This window comes from Zalophus californianus, chromosome 2, assembly GCF_009762305.2.
Source record: "Zalophus californianus isolate mZalCal1 chromosome 2, mZalCal1.pri.v2, whole genome shotgun sequence".
Taxonomy (NCBI): Eukaryota; Metazoa; Chordata; class Mammalia; order Carnivora; family Otariidae; genus Zalophus; species Zalophus californianus.
In genome coordinates, this window is record NC_045596.1 from 23,701,743 (window position 1) to 23,717,548 (window position 15,806).

At 36.2% G+C, this 15,806-nt stretch overlaps 1 long non-coding RNA gene across 1 annotated transcript; it reads left to right on the plus strand.

The window, feature by feature from the left end:
- The first annotated feature begins 1,861 nt into the window (after positions 1–1,861).
- On the plus strand, positions 1,862–12,347 carry LOC113924243. Its single transcript, XR_003520602.1, has 3 exons — positions 1,862–1,909; positions 3,179–3,284; positions 12,293–12,347. It is a non-coding gene; the product is annotated as an uncharacterized LOC113924243 (long non-coding RNA).
- The last annotated feature ends 3,459 nt before the right edge of the window (positions 12,348–15,806 follow it).

Genomic DNA, 15,806 nt, shown 5'->3' on the forward strand with positions numbered 1-15,806 from the left:
TACTATCTCCCATCTGCTGGAGCAGAGCCCTCAGGGATATAGTCAGCATGGGTGCCTTTCATACTCAGGTAAAGGATGCAAGCCAAGACTGCCCCAGGTGAGTGCTGTTGGAGGTGACCAAAGGCTTAATGTTGAGCTCACTATTGATTTGTATCCCAGAAATAATCGAAGGTGATGGCTCTGCTTGTACTGGAGCTGAGTGTACTTTAATACATGGTAACCCTCAGAAGTTTTCAGGCCCCCTCAGTGCTGCTGATGATTACAGTGGGCAAACTGTTAAGGTTGGAAGGTCCTTTTGAAATTGAAATTGGGTGTTCTTCGCCCCACAGAAAAAGTTTATCTCTTTAATACTGGAAAACATACTGGGCATTGATACCCTACAAAGGCCAAATCTGCAAACCTCTATTGGTGAATTTCCCCTCTAGTTTAATCAATCCTGTGTTGAGGGGAAATGCCAACTGGTAACTCTCAAAGAGTATAAATTGCTTGGAAGCATACGGAGTTAGGAGAAACTATCCAAGAACTATACCAAGTGGGTATTGTATGCCCTGCTCATGATGCTTTCAACAGCCCAGTATGGCCAGTAAAAAAAAGCCAAATGGCTGAATATTGATGATGACAGGCTACTGAGAATTGAACAAGGTAGTGCCCCAACACCCCATGCATGAGGCCATGCCCAACATTGCCACCATCTTAGGTAACTTGGTCATGGTCCTAGGAGTGTACCATACTCTACTGGACTTAATAAATGCTTTTTTAGTATCTCTGAGTCACAAGATCAGTTGGTCACTAAGTCATAACATCTATTTGTCTTCATGTGGGAAGGGCAGCAATGGACTTTTCAAGTGCTTTTCAAAGGCTACTTGCACAGTATGTCATGGGATGATAACCTGAGATCTGTTCCTATTTTCCTTCCACATATCAATAACTGGGTCCATGACATTTTAATATAATGTTAATATGTGAAGATTTGCCTCTGCTGCAGGACATTCTGCAAACTGTGCTGGTATATCTGTGAGGGAGAAGATGGGTGGTGAACTTACAGAAAATTCAAGGCCCAGACACTCCTATAAAGTTTTGGGAAGTTGTTTGGTTGGGTAAGACATGCATTGTTCCAGAAACTATAATTGACAAAGTGCAAGCCTATCCAATCTCCAAGAACACAAAAGGGGTACAAGACTTTATAAGGATTTGGGATTTGGGGAAGACTTTTATTCCTTGCCTGGCACCATGCCTCCATCCTTTACACCACTTGGTAAAGAAAGGGCACATGTGGGACTGGGCAAGCAGCCTTTGAGAAGGCAAAAATAAGAGTGAAGGAGATTAGAGCTTTGGGCATCTCCCAAGCAGGGCTACCAATCGAGTTAGCTGTGTCTATGACTCTGGAAGGTATGGGTTGGACACTGTGGTAGAGATAGTACCCATAGGGTTTTGGTCCCAGCTCTGGAAGGGGATAGAAACCTGAGATAACCTCATAGAACAACAGCTCTTAGCAGTGTGCACCATGCTCCCCCAGGAAGAGTCTCTCACGAAGGAACAGCATTATCATGGTAAGAACTTCCTTACCTACTATCAAGGTATGACTTGAGAATATGTTCTATTGATCCACCTTGGCATAGTTCAAACCCCCACATTGACTAAGTGACATGTCTTGTTGTAGTAGCGGACAACCCTATCTCCAAACACACTGTTTCTAGATATGTAGGTGGTAATAGGCTTTGTGGAGCACCTGATGGAAATACCTTTGTAAAGTGGGTCCACTGTATGCCCAGCAGAGGAATCAATCCAACTGTTGGGTATGTGGACAGGTGCCCCTCTTTAGCTTGTCAGGATTACCATGGTGATTATCAACATTCCAGGAGGGGATTGGAAGGCCCTAAAGCAGTGCATTAAGCAAGCACAAGCTAAGGTTAGTACTCTTAATACATCTAATATTACCAGTACTGATTCAGAAACGTGGCTTTTGTCATACACTATCAATAACACTGGGCATGGATATTCTTTTTCTGTTAGCCAAATTACACAGGCAGCCATCAAAGTCCTGATCAAAAGGGTCCTAAAAATACCAGCATTAGAGTCATGGGTTATGATGCTCAGATTTGGGATGGGTTCATGTGGCTCCTATGGGGTTGTGGACATTTGAACAGCTGGACAGCCTTTTATTGGGAATGGAAAAATCACTCTAAACAGAATCAACCCAATTGTCCCAGGAATAGAGGATGGATATCTAGAACTGTGTAGTCGGTTGTACTAAAGAGAGTGACTGGTTTGCCCCTGACTGGTTGCACCATCCAGCTATTTATTGTGTAGCCTGGATGGGACCCAGTGGCTGCGTGGCACAAAACTTTGGCCATGGCTTCCACATGGGTGGTTGGGTTGCCTTACTCTAGGTTTTCTCTGGGAAGAGGGAAGAATCTGTCCCATGGTAACAAAAATTGCCAAGCACTCTCTCCTCAAGGTCGGCTGGACAAGTTCTAGTTTCCACCGGTATGGTCATTTAGTTGCCATTTTTGTTCCCCCCCCAACAGGCCTGGAGGACATTTTCGCACCTATAGAAACCCTGACTAAATTCATCCAGCAAGCTTTAAATGGTAGCTAATAAAGCCTGTCCTTAATGAACACTGGACTGTCTGTAATGAGAAAAACTGTCCTCCAATTTAGGTATTGCTCTTCGGCATCATTACTGCCTTGCCAGTAAGCAACTGCACTGTTATCCAAACAGAATGTTGTGTGTTCATACCTGATAAATCTGTTTAATGTATCATTTTTATTCAATCACATGAGGACACAAGTTAATGCCCTGAGTGATCCAATGCCCAGCCTAGGGGACTTAATAAATCAGTGGTTCAGATAATGAGGCTCTTGGTGAGAAAAAATGTCACTTATTTCAGGAATCATTATGTTAACCTGTGTTTTTCTTGCACATAGGTACATTGTTGTGCTATCTGCCTCTGTGTAGCCAGATAGGTGCCAAATGAGCTACCTCCATGTTAGTGAAACCCCTTGCTGGACACTCAGGGTGCATTGCAGAAGAGGGGTACTGTAAGATTGTAAAAGCCATTCTGGAGGGGTAGGGTGTTGGAGAAGGTCATCCAGATCATGTGACCAGTGGTTGGCTCTTGAGCTGGATCCCAGCAATCAGAGGCACCTCACCACTTCTTTATCCTTGGAATGTAAGGTCTGGCTGACTTTCCACAATGGAAACTGTTTCCAAGGACACAGACTTAAAAGCATAATGTGCTGTTAAGACCCTCTGGATGGTGTACATCATTGAACCCAGCCAGGTAAGGCCTCTATATGAATTTCGAAAATTCTAGATGGTGGTGTGGAGATCTACTTGTCTTGTCACTATAAATTCCCTTGCTTCTTAAATCTGCCACCTACCAATCTGAAGTGGTCTGCCTCTTCAATCTCCTCTTACCTTCTGTGCATGGAAGCCAGTTTGCAAACCAACAATATTATATACATATTATCAAATAAGTTATATTTTGCTAATTACTTTTAGGCCATCTAGAAATTATGAACCTTTTTTTTTTCATTTTATCCTGGCCTGTATAGAGCTGTTATTATTTTTCCTAACTGACTTCATCTCCATAAAGTTTTTCTGCCCACTCATCAGGCAAAACTGAGCTTTTTGTATCATATTTTGTTTCTTGAGGCATCGTTGTTTTCTGTGGAGGAAATAATACATCAAACACAAAGAGTGTGCTTCTTTGTCAGGGAGGGATGAAGAGAAATGTGAGATGTGAATTCTGCTCTGCCCACAGCCTTCATCAGCCAGCAGTAAGGAAAAAAAAAAAAGGTTTATAAAAATCTATTGCTCTAGTGGAAAGGAAATAGGTAGCAGGTCCTGTTACTTTAAAAAAAGAAACACACACACACACACACACACACACAATAATAGCCATTTTTGTTACTGTTTGCACTGTGTTTTTCTGCCAAAATAAACATGGCTCTGTTGCATCTCACCATTTTCTCTTAGAGAAAGAAAAATCATGCTTTACAGATGAGTTAAATTATTTTCTAAGGCAAAGGTGGGGCTGTGCTCTCAATTGTTCTTACAGACATTAGTCAGCATTTTATTTCACTATTAGGAAAGTTGATGGAAAGGATTAAGTTTTTTCTTGACTAGCCATGTTCTCTTCAATTTGTCAGTTTCCAAATTACAAAGGAGCAATTTCACTGGTCAAAATTTATCATGTTTGGAACATTTTTCTCACCATATAAGTATGTAACTAACATCAAGAACCCCTAAAATTTGGCAGATTTTAGTGTGTGTATGTGTGTGTGTGTATGTGTGTGTGTGTGTGTGTGTGTGTGTGTGTGTGTGCCGTTTTCAACTATAGATAACAGTTTAACTCTATGACCTGTAATTCAGAACAAAGCATCAACACTATAAGGCTAATACCCTTTAAAATGTATCATATCATTAATTTAGTTTATTTACTGTTGATTGTATATTTGGCAAAGCAAAAAGCAGAAAATAGATTCTACCTCTGATTAGTACTTTCAGGGTAATACATAAGTGAGGGGGAAAAAAATCAACTGCAAGAGAGGGAGAATTCAAATGGGAATTATGTTTAATGACTATTTTTTCAGCACTATATTAGTTTCCTATTGCTACTGCAAAGAAATTATCCCAAACTCAGTGGCTTAAAACAATACAAATTTATTATCTTACAGTTCCATAGATCAGAATTATGAAATAGGTCTCACTAGGCTAAAATCAGGGTGTCTGCCATGCTGAGTTCCTTTCTGGAAGTTCTAGGGAAGAATCTATTTTATTGCTTTTTCCACCTTCTAGAGGCTGCCATAATTCAATAGCTCATCATTTCAATTCATCCTTAAAGGCATCAATGGAGCAGTAAATGGATGAGTCTTTTTCATATCTGAAAAGTAGCAGAAAATGCCACCCCAGAATATGCTTCTTTTGCATAGGGATTATTTTGAGCTGATTATTTTTGAGAAATTTCAGACACAGAGAAGCTCAGAAAACAAAGTAGAAGTTACCCTTTTGTAAGGGAAATTTACATTTATAAAGAAAAATCTCCATTTGTAAGAGTGTCTCCCTCTTTGTACCAGGGAGGGAAAGATGACTCCAAATCACAAGAGAATCTTGTCGATGGAGAAGGTCTAAACTGAATAACATAATAGAACAAATCTCACCTTTGTTAATCTTGCTCATAACTGGCTTCTTTTCCCAACATCTTGCTTTTATCTTTAGCTGAAGATGGTATTTAAGGTGGTGGGTTTGACCATTTTGGGGAGTTGCTCACTTTTCCTAGGTTATCTCCCCTGTATAAAGGATACATTTCCATTTGTTTTTTCTCTTGTTAATTTGTCTTTTACTACAGCAGGTCTCAGACAGAAATACAGACGAGTAGAGGGAAAATTATGTTTCCTCCCTTACACACCACATCACTCTGACACTGACTCTTCTGCCTCCCTCACCCACATTTCAGGACCTTCATGATCACTTTGGGCCACTGAATAATCTAGAATAATCTCTCCATTTTACGGTCTGTTGATTTGCCTTAATTACATCTGCAACCTCAATTTCTCTGTGCATGTAACATAACATATTCATAGGTTCAGGAGATTTATACTCACACATCTTTGGGGGCCATTATTCTTCCTACTGTGAGAATATAATATGTTCTTTATACTGTGCCAGTTATTCAAAGAAGTTGAGGGAGGGAAGAGCAAGTCAGAAATGGATATATATTTATAATACAGCATATTCATTAACATAAAACACATTTGTTAAGAATTAGTATGAAAATACTATGTCCCAAATGAGAATGACCTCCAACAGCTGTGGGAAGCCTGGGAGATGGAACTTAAGAGAGAATCTTAAGCAGGCTCCAAGTCCAGCACAGAGCTTGATGAAGGGCTCGATCTCAGAACCCTGAAATCAAGAGTGGGTTGCTCAACTGACTGAGCCACCCAGGCACACCTGGACTTTCTTAAAATAGCTCCCTGTGGGTAATTTCACAACCCTAAAACAATGGAAAAACTAACAGCCCAATGTAAATGATAAACCCAAAGTTAAAGGGTAAATCCCTCCTTGTACAGTTAGCTAATGTTAAAAAACCTTATAAAACCCTTCGTTAGAGGCAAAGAGGGGACTTCCTCCTCATCTAGGAGGAGAGATCACTACCTTGTAAAGTAGCTTCTTTCTTACTTCTATACTTAATAAATCCTTGTCCCTTTCTCTAAAGGGCTTGCTCTTAAATTCTTTCCCATGCTAAGCCAATAACACTCTCAGCAAGGGGCCTGAGGCCCTCCCTCTGGGGTCCTCAGCCCATCCAGCATCAATACCACTGAATGAGAGAGGAGTTAGCTTCAGCCCTATATTAATTTCATTCTCATTCGGCCTTGTTTATGGATTTAGCCCACTAATGAAAGAATAATTTTGATCTAGAAAGCACCTGTGTTTCGGGAAAGTCTGAAGAATTGCTATTTTACTTAACCCTTGACAATTCTTCATGAGTTCCAAGAGTACATGGAATGTCAAATTGTTTTCACAGGGTGTGGATAAGCCTAACTTCATTTTGAAGGAAATATGTATTGAAAGTCTAGAACAATTATTGTATATTAGGTACTGGATAAACAAAAATGAACAAGAGGGGCTCCTGGGTGGCTCAGTTGTTAAGCGTCTGCCTTCGGCTCAGGTCATGATCCCAGGGTTCTGGGATCGAGCCCCGCATCGGGCTCTCTGCTCAGCAGGAAGCCTGCTTCTCCCTCTCCCACTCCCTCTGCTTGTGTTCCCTCTCTCACTGTGTCTCTCTCTGTCAAATAAATAAATAAAATCTTTAAAAAAAATGAACAAGATATGTCTATGAAATGCAGCATCCTGCAAGAAGCACACTCAGAGTATCAAAGAGTATGAGGAAAGGGCATTTAGGTTGCTTCAGAGTCAAACATCTTATAGGAGGTGTTGAAAAACAAAAATTCAATTGAGTACATTTGAAGATCTAATTGGCTTTATTAAGCCATTCATGAATCAGGGCAGCATCCCATCCAGCAAGTAGAAGGGAGCTCTGAAGAATTGTACAAACGGAAAGTTTTTATAGAAAGGAGGGTGAGGCAAGAAAATTATTGACAAAAGAAAAGAAAGGATTTTTCCAGGCCAGTTCACGGGCCCTTGGTTAGAGGGGTAAGGGGTCTTACTGCGTGGATTCTCTCATCTTTGGGGATAGAGATGGCCCATATGACGGATGATCTCATTGGTGCTGATCAAAAATTTCCTGACTGACTGACTTACATTTCTGGGGGAGGTTGCAACTACATGGGTTTGGTGACAACATAAGTGACACCATTTTGGTCCTATGGTTTTGTTTTAAACTGAGGTAATATTTGATTTGGCTCTTAGAAAAGAGGTAAGATTAATTTGTGACCAAAATGTGGAATAATGGGTCAATGGCATGTGAGCAGAGCAAAGTGCATAAGAGAAAAACCTCACAAAGGTATAGAAACATCAGGGTACTTGGAGGTTACAAAGATTTCTAAAAAGTCTGCACTTTCCCATGGCATCTTTATAAATTGTATATAAATAGGATATAAATAATTGCTTTGTGAATAGACTAATCAGTTTTAATATTTGAAGTACATTCTCCATTTATTCACATAGATAATGATGAGTCCTTGGAGTAGATGATTAACCTCTCAATTCTCTTCCAGGTATCATTTATTCCAGCTGGAGCAAAATAACACAGAACTAGACCAAAGAAAAGCTCTCTCCCACTCCCATGCCAGTGAAGGGAAACAATACACAAGAATATAGTTATGACAAAATAATCTCAGATAGAAAGACTGGCAATAAAAAATTAAAACAAGACATAATGTGACTGATACAAGGAGGGATGACATTTGAGTAAAATTCATAATTATTAGAAGGACTCAACAGTAAAAATACCTAGGGAAAGTTGTTAATTTCTGCAAGCAAAAGCATAACGACCTACAGCTAGATAACAACAACAGAAATTAAGTGTTATGCACAGAGCAAATATAGATTATATTGTTCAAACCAAGACATCTTGCAAGTGAAAATTTATATTAAGGTATTTATGTAGGAACTGAATGGTCTTATTTTATTTTATTGGTGGTCAACAGTTATTCAAAATTTATTTTTGAAAATAAAGTTCATTCAAAACAACTTAAAATCACATATATCTATGTTAATTATATATACATTGCTGCTAAAGTATATTAATGAAAGCAAAAAGTATCATTTACATTAAAAGTGAAATAGAATATTTTTTCTGGTTCCATATTCATGTACTTCAGTTCCTTTGTCTAATATGCCTTGCAACTGGTCTTGTTCTGCAAAATGTTTTTAATTTAGATATCATTCTTCTTCCCTCCTCCACTCCTCCTTCTCCTTCTTTTTCCAAAATCACCCACAATCTTCCTCAAAGTTGATTTTTTAATAAAGTTGAAGTGTTGACATTTGCATTGTCACTTCTCTGTATACTGTAGCGTTTTTAATTGAGAAAATTTCTTTCTGTCTTACTCTTTTGGTACCTGGTAAAAACAAAACAAACTTTTAAAACTGGTGACTAGTTTCAATTCCAGTTTTCTTTTGTTTTATTTGTTTTGTTCCCATGAAATATGAATGTATTTTTTCCCAATTTATCAGTACTGTCCTATTGCCTTCATTAGGAGCACTAATATTTATAACTGATATTTTACAAGACAAAATTTGCTAAATTAAATTGACTTCATCTGTGGCTCATTTGAATGTTCCTTTGTATGCTTTCTTTGCCAACCATAGGCGCTTCAAAAGCATAGGATTTCTCCATTTATTTCCATGCGAGTATAAAACCAAAACTATCACTAAAACATAGTACTCCACCAAAATTCTTCCCACATGTAGAGATATTACAAAGCACATTTGTAGACTTTTAAAATTAAATCTGTACATGTAAGTTCTTATTGTTTAGTTTGGTCTTTTCACAGCTTTTGTGGGAATACATTTTAATGGCATCTTACTTTGCAAGATTTATTTTCAATAATTAAAAGTTGATAATATTTCCAAAATGTAAGTTTTGTGCCACTCCACTTATTGGATAATATTGTTAGTGAATTCCACCTGAATTTGAACAAAATGAATCAAAACTTAAGAGTATTCATTGGTAAAAAAATTAGTATTGCTATATATGCCTAAGATAATTTAAAAAGTAGTTATTCCAAGTCTTGAAATGTTTAAAATGTGATCACTGACAGGCAGCCAAAAATCAAAACATAATCAACATCAGCTTCAGCTTCATTACTATTCATTTTTAGTGTGTGTGTGTGTGTGTGTGTGTGTGTGTGCGCACTTATGTGCGTGCATGATGAAAGTGGGCTGGAAATGAAGAAATAAGTTCATGCAAGAAGACAGAGTAAAATATATTCAGAGTTTCATGATTTTTTGCATTATCTCCAGACAATTTGATCAGTTTTTAGATTCAATGATATCATTTTTTTAAATATCATAAAGATGAAACATGAGAGCAATTTATTTTATTTTATATTTTATTTTTTTTTAATTTTATTATGTTATGTTAGTCACCATACAATACATCATTAGTTTTTGATGTAGCGTTCCATGATTCACTGTTTGTGCATAACACCCAGTGCTCCATGCAGTACGTGCCCTCTTTAATACCCATCCAGGCTAACACATCCCCCCTCCACTCCCCACCCCAGAACGCTGTTTGTTTCTCAGAGTCCATCGTCTCTCATGGTTCATCTCTCCCTCCGATTCCCCCCCTTCATTTTTCCCTTCCTTCTCCTAATGTCCTCCCTGCTATTCCTTATGTTCCACAAATAAGTGAAACCATATGATAATTGACTTTCTCTGCTTGACTTATTTCACTTAACATAAGAGCAATTTAAAAAGTATAATCAGTTTTGGGGAAAGGGTAAAATGGATCTTATGGTATAGATAAAGTTAGAGTATCAAACGCCAATGAGACATTTTGTTTTAGTTTACCTACAGATAAATATATACTAAAACACACACATATGCATGTATATGTCTATTTTTACATGGATTAATATACATACATATATTTCAAAACTTTGTCTTTTGAGAGAGCCTAGAAGTACTGACACTCCAGTTAACAATCAGCACACTCAGCCCCACATCATGATTTATTAATACCATTCTCCAATAAAATAAACCAAGTTTCCCTGAAGTGATAGCGGATTCTAAGGCTGGGACAAGGAAAATGCAAGAAAAGCGTGGTGCATCATGTGGTGCCAGAAAACAAAAATGATAGAATATATCTATGATATTGGAAATAACCCCTCAGTGTTCCCAATGGCTTAAGCTGGAATAATTTAAGCAACAAAATAAATAAGAGTATTGGATTATCACCCAAACAAAAGAAATATTCATTAATCCATACTGATATGAATAAATATTGAATGAATAAATATAGGGATGAGAAGGAACACTTTTTTTTAGAAGAATGCCACATAATTAAGAAACAATGAGGAAAATAGAAAATCACCATTGGAATATTACAGTAATTATGGGTATAGGAAAGTCCCACTGATGAATGCTAAAATTATTGTACAAAACTTTAAGGAGAAATAAGATATTTGCAAAACCTCAAAGTAATTTCTTCAAAATAGTGATTAATTGCAGTGCCAGTTTTGTCATATATCTACAAATTACTTGATATTTTTCTCTCCATGAGATGGAGATTTACTCCGCTCCCCTTGAGATGGGCTAGATATAGTGACTTGCTTCCAAGGACTGGAGTATGGAAAGGGAAAAATAGTAACATTATAGTGGAGAACACTTAGTGGATACCACCTTAACCAAGAGATCAAGATTGACATCAAAGTCATAAATCACGTTGACATCATATACTACATGATATTTTGTGATGAGAATGTTCTTTCATTCACTGCTGTATCATTCCCCCAACTATCATAACCCTATTCTAATCATAAGAAAATGTTAGACAAACCCAAATCAAGTGACATTCTACAAAACACTTGGCCAGGACTCATCAAAGGTAGCAAGGTCACGAAAAACAAGGAAAGGACAAGAATTTGCCACAGGCAGGAGGAGATTAAGGAGACATAATGACCAAAAGCATTATGGTACCCATTTTGGATCCTTTAATAGTAAAATCTGAATAAAGTACAGGCACAGCTCAATTTCTTGTGCTTCATTTTATTGCACTTTGCAGATACTGTGTTTGGATTTTTTGTTGTTGTTTTTGTTGGTTTTACAAATTGCAGTTTCGTAGCAAGACTGCATCAAGCTAGTCGGTGGCTCTATTTTTCCTGACATTAGCTCACTTCATGTCTCTGTATCCCATTTCAGCAATTCTTGTAGTATTACAAACTTCTTATTATTGTATTTGTTATGTGATCTCTGATCAGTGATTATGATTAGGTAAAAGCTCAGATGATGGTTAGCACTTTTTATCAATGCAGTATTTTAAAATTAAGGTGTGTACACTGTTTTCTTAAAAAAGACATAATATTATTGCACCCTTAATAGACTACATTATAGTGCAAACATAACTTTTATACGCACTGGGAAACCAAAATTTCATTTGACCACTTTATTGCAATATTTACTTTATTGTGGTAGTCTGTAATGGAACCTGCAATATCTCCAGGTATACCTATATTGTAAATGTTAATAAAATAGGAATTCAGTCTGATAAATGTTAATTTATTAGTTTTAATTATGTACCATGATTACAGAGATGTTTGTATTAGGGATTCTGGGTAAAACTTTTATGGGAACTCATTAAACCATCTTGACAATTATTTAGTAAATCTAAAATGACTTCAAGATAGTTTTTAGTGACAACTTGCAGGATAGATTAATAGGAAAAAAACATAAAAAACTTTATTGTCAGTTTTATCTCAAACAGGTTGTGTTCCTTCTTCGTTTCTCAACTTTCCAATTTGTAAAATGCAAAGATAAGACAAGATAGTTCACTTCTGATGCTTTCTTCAGTTTCTATAATATTCTGCAATGTTATGTAAGACTTAAATTATATTGAGCCATAACTTGGACTTTTGCTAGTGGATTGTTAGAAGCAGACATAGAAATAAGTATATCAGGCATCCTGTAAAATGCTCCACAATGATTTTCCCCTCCACAGCCTGGTGTAATACACTCTCCTGGAGTGTGGGCCACATTTGGTAACCCATTACCAATAAATAGCGCATGAAAGTGATAGGGTGTTGATAGGATGTTATTTCTTTGATTACCTTATAAACACTGCAACTTTTACCTTGGGTTCTCTTTCTTTCTCACTGGTTTTGAAAGAATCCAGATGTCGTTCTGTATGGAAGCCATGTGGTCAGTTGCTGGTGATGAGAAGGTGAGAGACCATCTAGAATATTGATTCTCGTTTCAATAAGAGTTTATTTCTTGTGTCTGTTCTGTCTAATGATATATTTATCACGGTGGTCATCAGCTTCATTTCGACAAACACTCTAGTGTTTTTTGTAAACTTTGCAACTGAACAACTTCTTTTGAGGGCACCTCCAATCATTCTTAAATAAGAAGACTTATTTTACATAATTTCATCTTCTCTGCTTCAATCTTATACCAACTTCATCCTTTCTCTTATTCCTACCCAGAAACATTTTTTGACACAACTTCTAGAGGTTAAAATTTGGCTAAATGAAGCATTGGTTTAATCTAGTGTAGTATTTCTTCCTCTATTGAAAATGATATGATCTATTTAATTTTACTGCCTTAGTATAAAAATCTTCCTTTAGAGTAATTCTAATGATACAGAACATATAACATTAATACTGAAAAAGAAAAATGTGTAAGAATGTTCTATTTTGTATGATGATGAAACACCAAGATGACTTATAATATTTCACTCAGAAATAAATATATCTAATTCTTATCAAAACTATATCCTATATGCTCTCAGAAAGAGTTAACTTTTTTAGGTCAGGTTTGGAACATTAATTTGCTATATTTTCTCTACTTCGAATATTAAGGTTGATAACTTGAAGATACTAATCTTAAACTTTCAAGAAAATTGCTAGTTGGTCTAAAATAAAATATCATGTCATCTTGGAATTATCTAGTTAATTAAAATTTTCATTCATCTTCTTGAAAATAGAGATAACTGACAGGCAAATTTTAACCTTCAAGAAATTACTAGTTTTAATGAAATTATTAAACTTAAATTACAAAAATTTAATATTTGGTTTGCACATCCCTTTATCTTCACAGATAGTCAAGATTTAATTGTGTGAGAGAAAATCCATATAAATATACATTTAAGACAAGGCTGCCTCAAAGTTGATCTGTTTATTTTTTAACTAGTAAACTCATAACTAATCTTTGACTTTATTTTGGGATATTATCTAAATACGTCTTCATTTTAAAAATCCCTGTTACATTTCCTTGACAAACATAAAGCCTGATTTATGCATATTCCTTCATGATAAATTGATATTATTTTAATAGTAATTCAATTTTAGTTAATTAAATATCTGATAAAAATATTATTTGCTATTTAAAAAATTTAGATTTATATTTCATAAATTAACTTACTCCTCCAAAAGAAAGCTTCATATTTAACCAGCTCTTATAAACAACAATAAAACATTAAACAGCTTCACAAAGTCATAGGCTTATGATTTACTGGCAACTTTGCTCTTTTAATCATTTTATAGGGTGGATTGAATGACCTGTTAAGAGTTGAAATAAAGGGTCTAAATTTGTAAATTCAAAATCCATTTAAACTTATAAACTAAGGTCTGCATTTTCTCTCAAATATATGAACTGCCCTTTAATTTGAAGAAAAAACTTGCAAGAAATCAGCATATATCTATAACTGCTAATTCAGCCTCCTCCTGCTGTTCTAGTAATTCTAACAGTGGAGAATATTAAATGAAATCCTAAAGTAATGGAAAGGACAATTGTGTTAAAAGGGCTGAGTTTCTTATCCTTCCTCTTGGCAGTGCCACTGTGATATGATAAGGGACCTCAGAGACTAGCAGGAATGCAGAAAACGTAAAGATGATTCTAATTTTTATGCAGATTTTCCTTGTACTTGTAGAGTATCCCGCATCACATTCCTTTCAAAACCAGGAACTGCCCTATTGTGCTTTGCCACTGGCAAGTGTGAAAGAAACATTTTAAAGAAACGTAGTCAATACTGAGTTAAACAGTGTCTGGAAAACCAGAGTGGACATAAAGGTGGACAGTGTATGTTAGTGCAGGCAGGCAGTGGTTTAGCCAAAGAATCAATGTGTTTCGTTGTTTGAATCCTAGCTCTACCACTTCTTTTGCTGTGATCTTAAGCAAGTTATTTAACCTCTCTGTGCCTTAGTTTGTCAGCTGTAAAATAGTGATAATAATAAAAATAATAGTATCTATTTCATTTAGTTCATGTGAGTCAAAGAAGAATTAATAAAAGAGCAAAGCCCTTACAGCATTAGCTGCAACATAATGGACACAAAGTTTTTATTTTTATGCCTAAAGAAAAAAAAAGTATATTTTATGAAATCATATATAAAATTGTTTTCCTGCTTAAAAAAGATATACAAGTCAATTGCAGAAAAAATTGGAAAACAAAGAAAATAGTGAAGAATGAAATCTTAATTATTCATAATGCCCAAACTCACAAATAACTATTATTTTTTAATCTAATTATTTTATTTGAATACTAGGAATATTTTCCATATATTAAATATACTTTTACAATACTATTTTTAATGACTGCCTAATATTTATTCCTTTAGATTATTCCATAACTAATCTACTCTAGGGGCTCAGGACAGGCTGCCCCAAGATAGGCTACTTTGGTATAAAGATTATTTAGAGCTAAAGGCATTCAAGACCCTGTAGACTCAATGGAAAATCTTGTCTCCTCCCTTACCTACATGGAGGAATCTAAATTGGAGGTTTTCCCCATAATAATGATTATGACCAGAGATAAATTTTATCTGAGTGATTTATCTGCATGGCGGCACAAACATCTAATTACCAAGCATCTGCTCTTCTTATTACTGCTCTGTGAATTACATTCCTTTCCTCTGAAGTCCCAACCCCTATACCCTCTTCTCCTTTGTTCAAGATGACATATATACCTCATTTTGCCTGACTATCTTTGGAATGTCCATGTCTCTGTGGATTCATCATATATATCCTATTAATTTTTTTTCCCGTGGATCTACCTCATGTCAGTTTGATTCTTAGTCCAACTAGAAGGACCTTGAAAGGGACTGAATATTATTGCTCTCCAACACTACCATTTAATATCTGAGCAGGCCTCAGTTTCTCATCTCTAAAGAGCACGTAGTAGTAAGTACCTCTTTTTATTATTTTTTTAAGAGAGGAAGAGAGAGAGAGGAGGAGGGGAAGAGGAGAGGGAGAGAGAGAATTTTAAGCAGGCTCCATGCCCAGCACAGAGTCCAACGCGGGGATCCATCTCACAACCTTGAGATCATAACCTGAGCTGACATCAAGAGTCAGACGCTCGACCGACTGAGACACCCAGTATCTATCTTTCAGTGTAATAGGAAAAATTAAGTTAGGCAATATATATAAAGTTAAAATTTGAGCACCAAACAAATGTTAGGTGTTATTATTACTTAATAATCATAACTTTTAAAAAGTCCATTTTACTTTAACCCCTACATCTTCAAATATGTATTGGGAAGTGCATGAAGTTGACATATTGAAGCACACATTATACTGCTAAGATTTTAAATCTAAGAATCATTTTTAAATTGCTGTTAAGCATAGCTATTTTGACTAAATTTTCCTTGTTTTTCCTCCAAGCAATTTAAATTCCTAGAATCCCTTC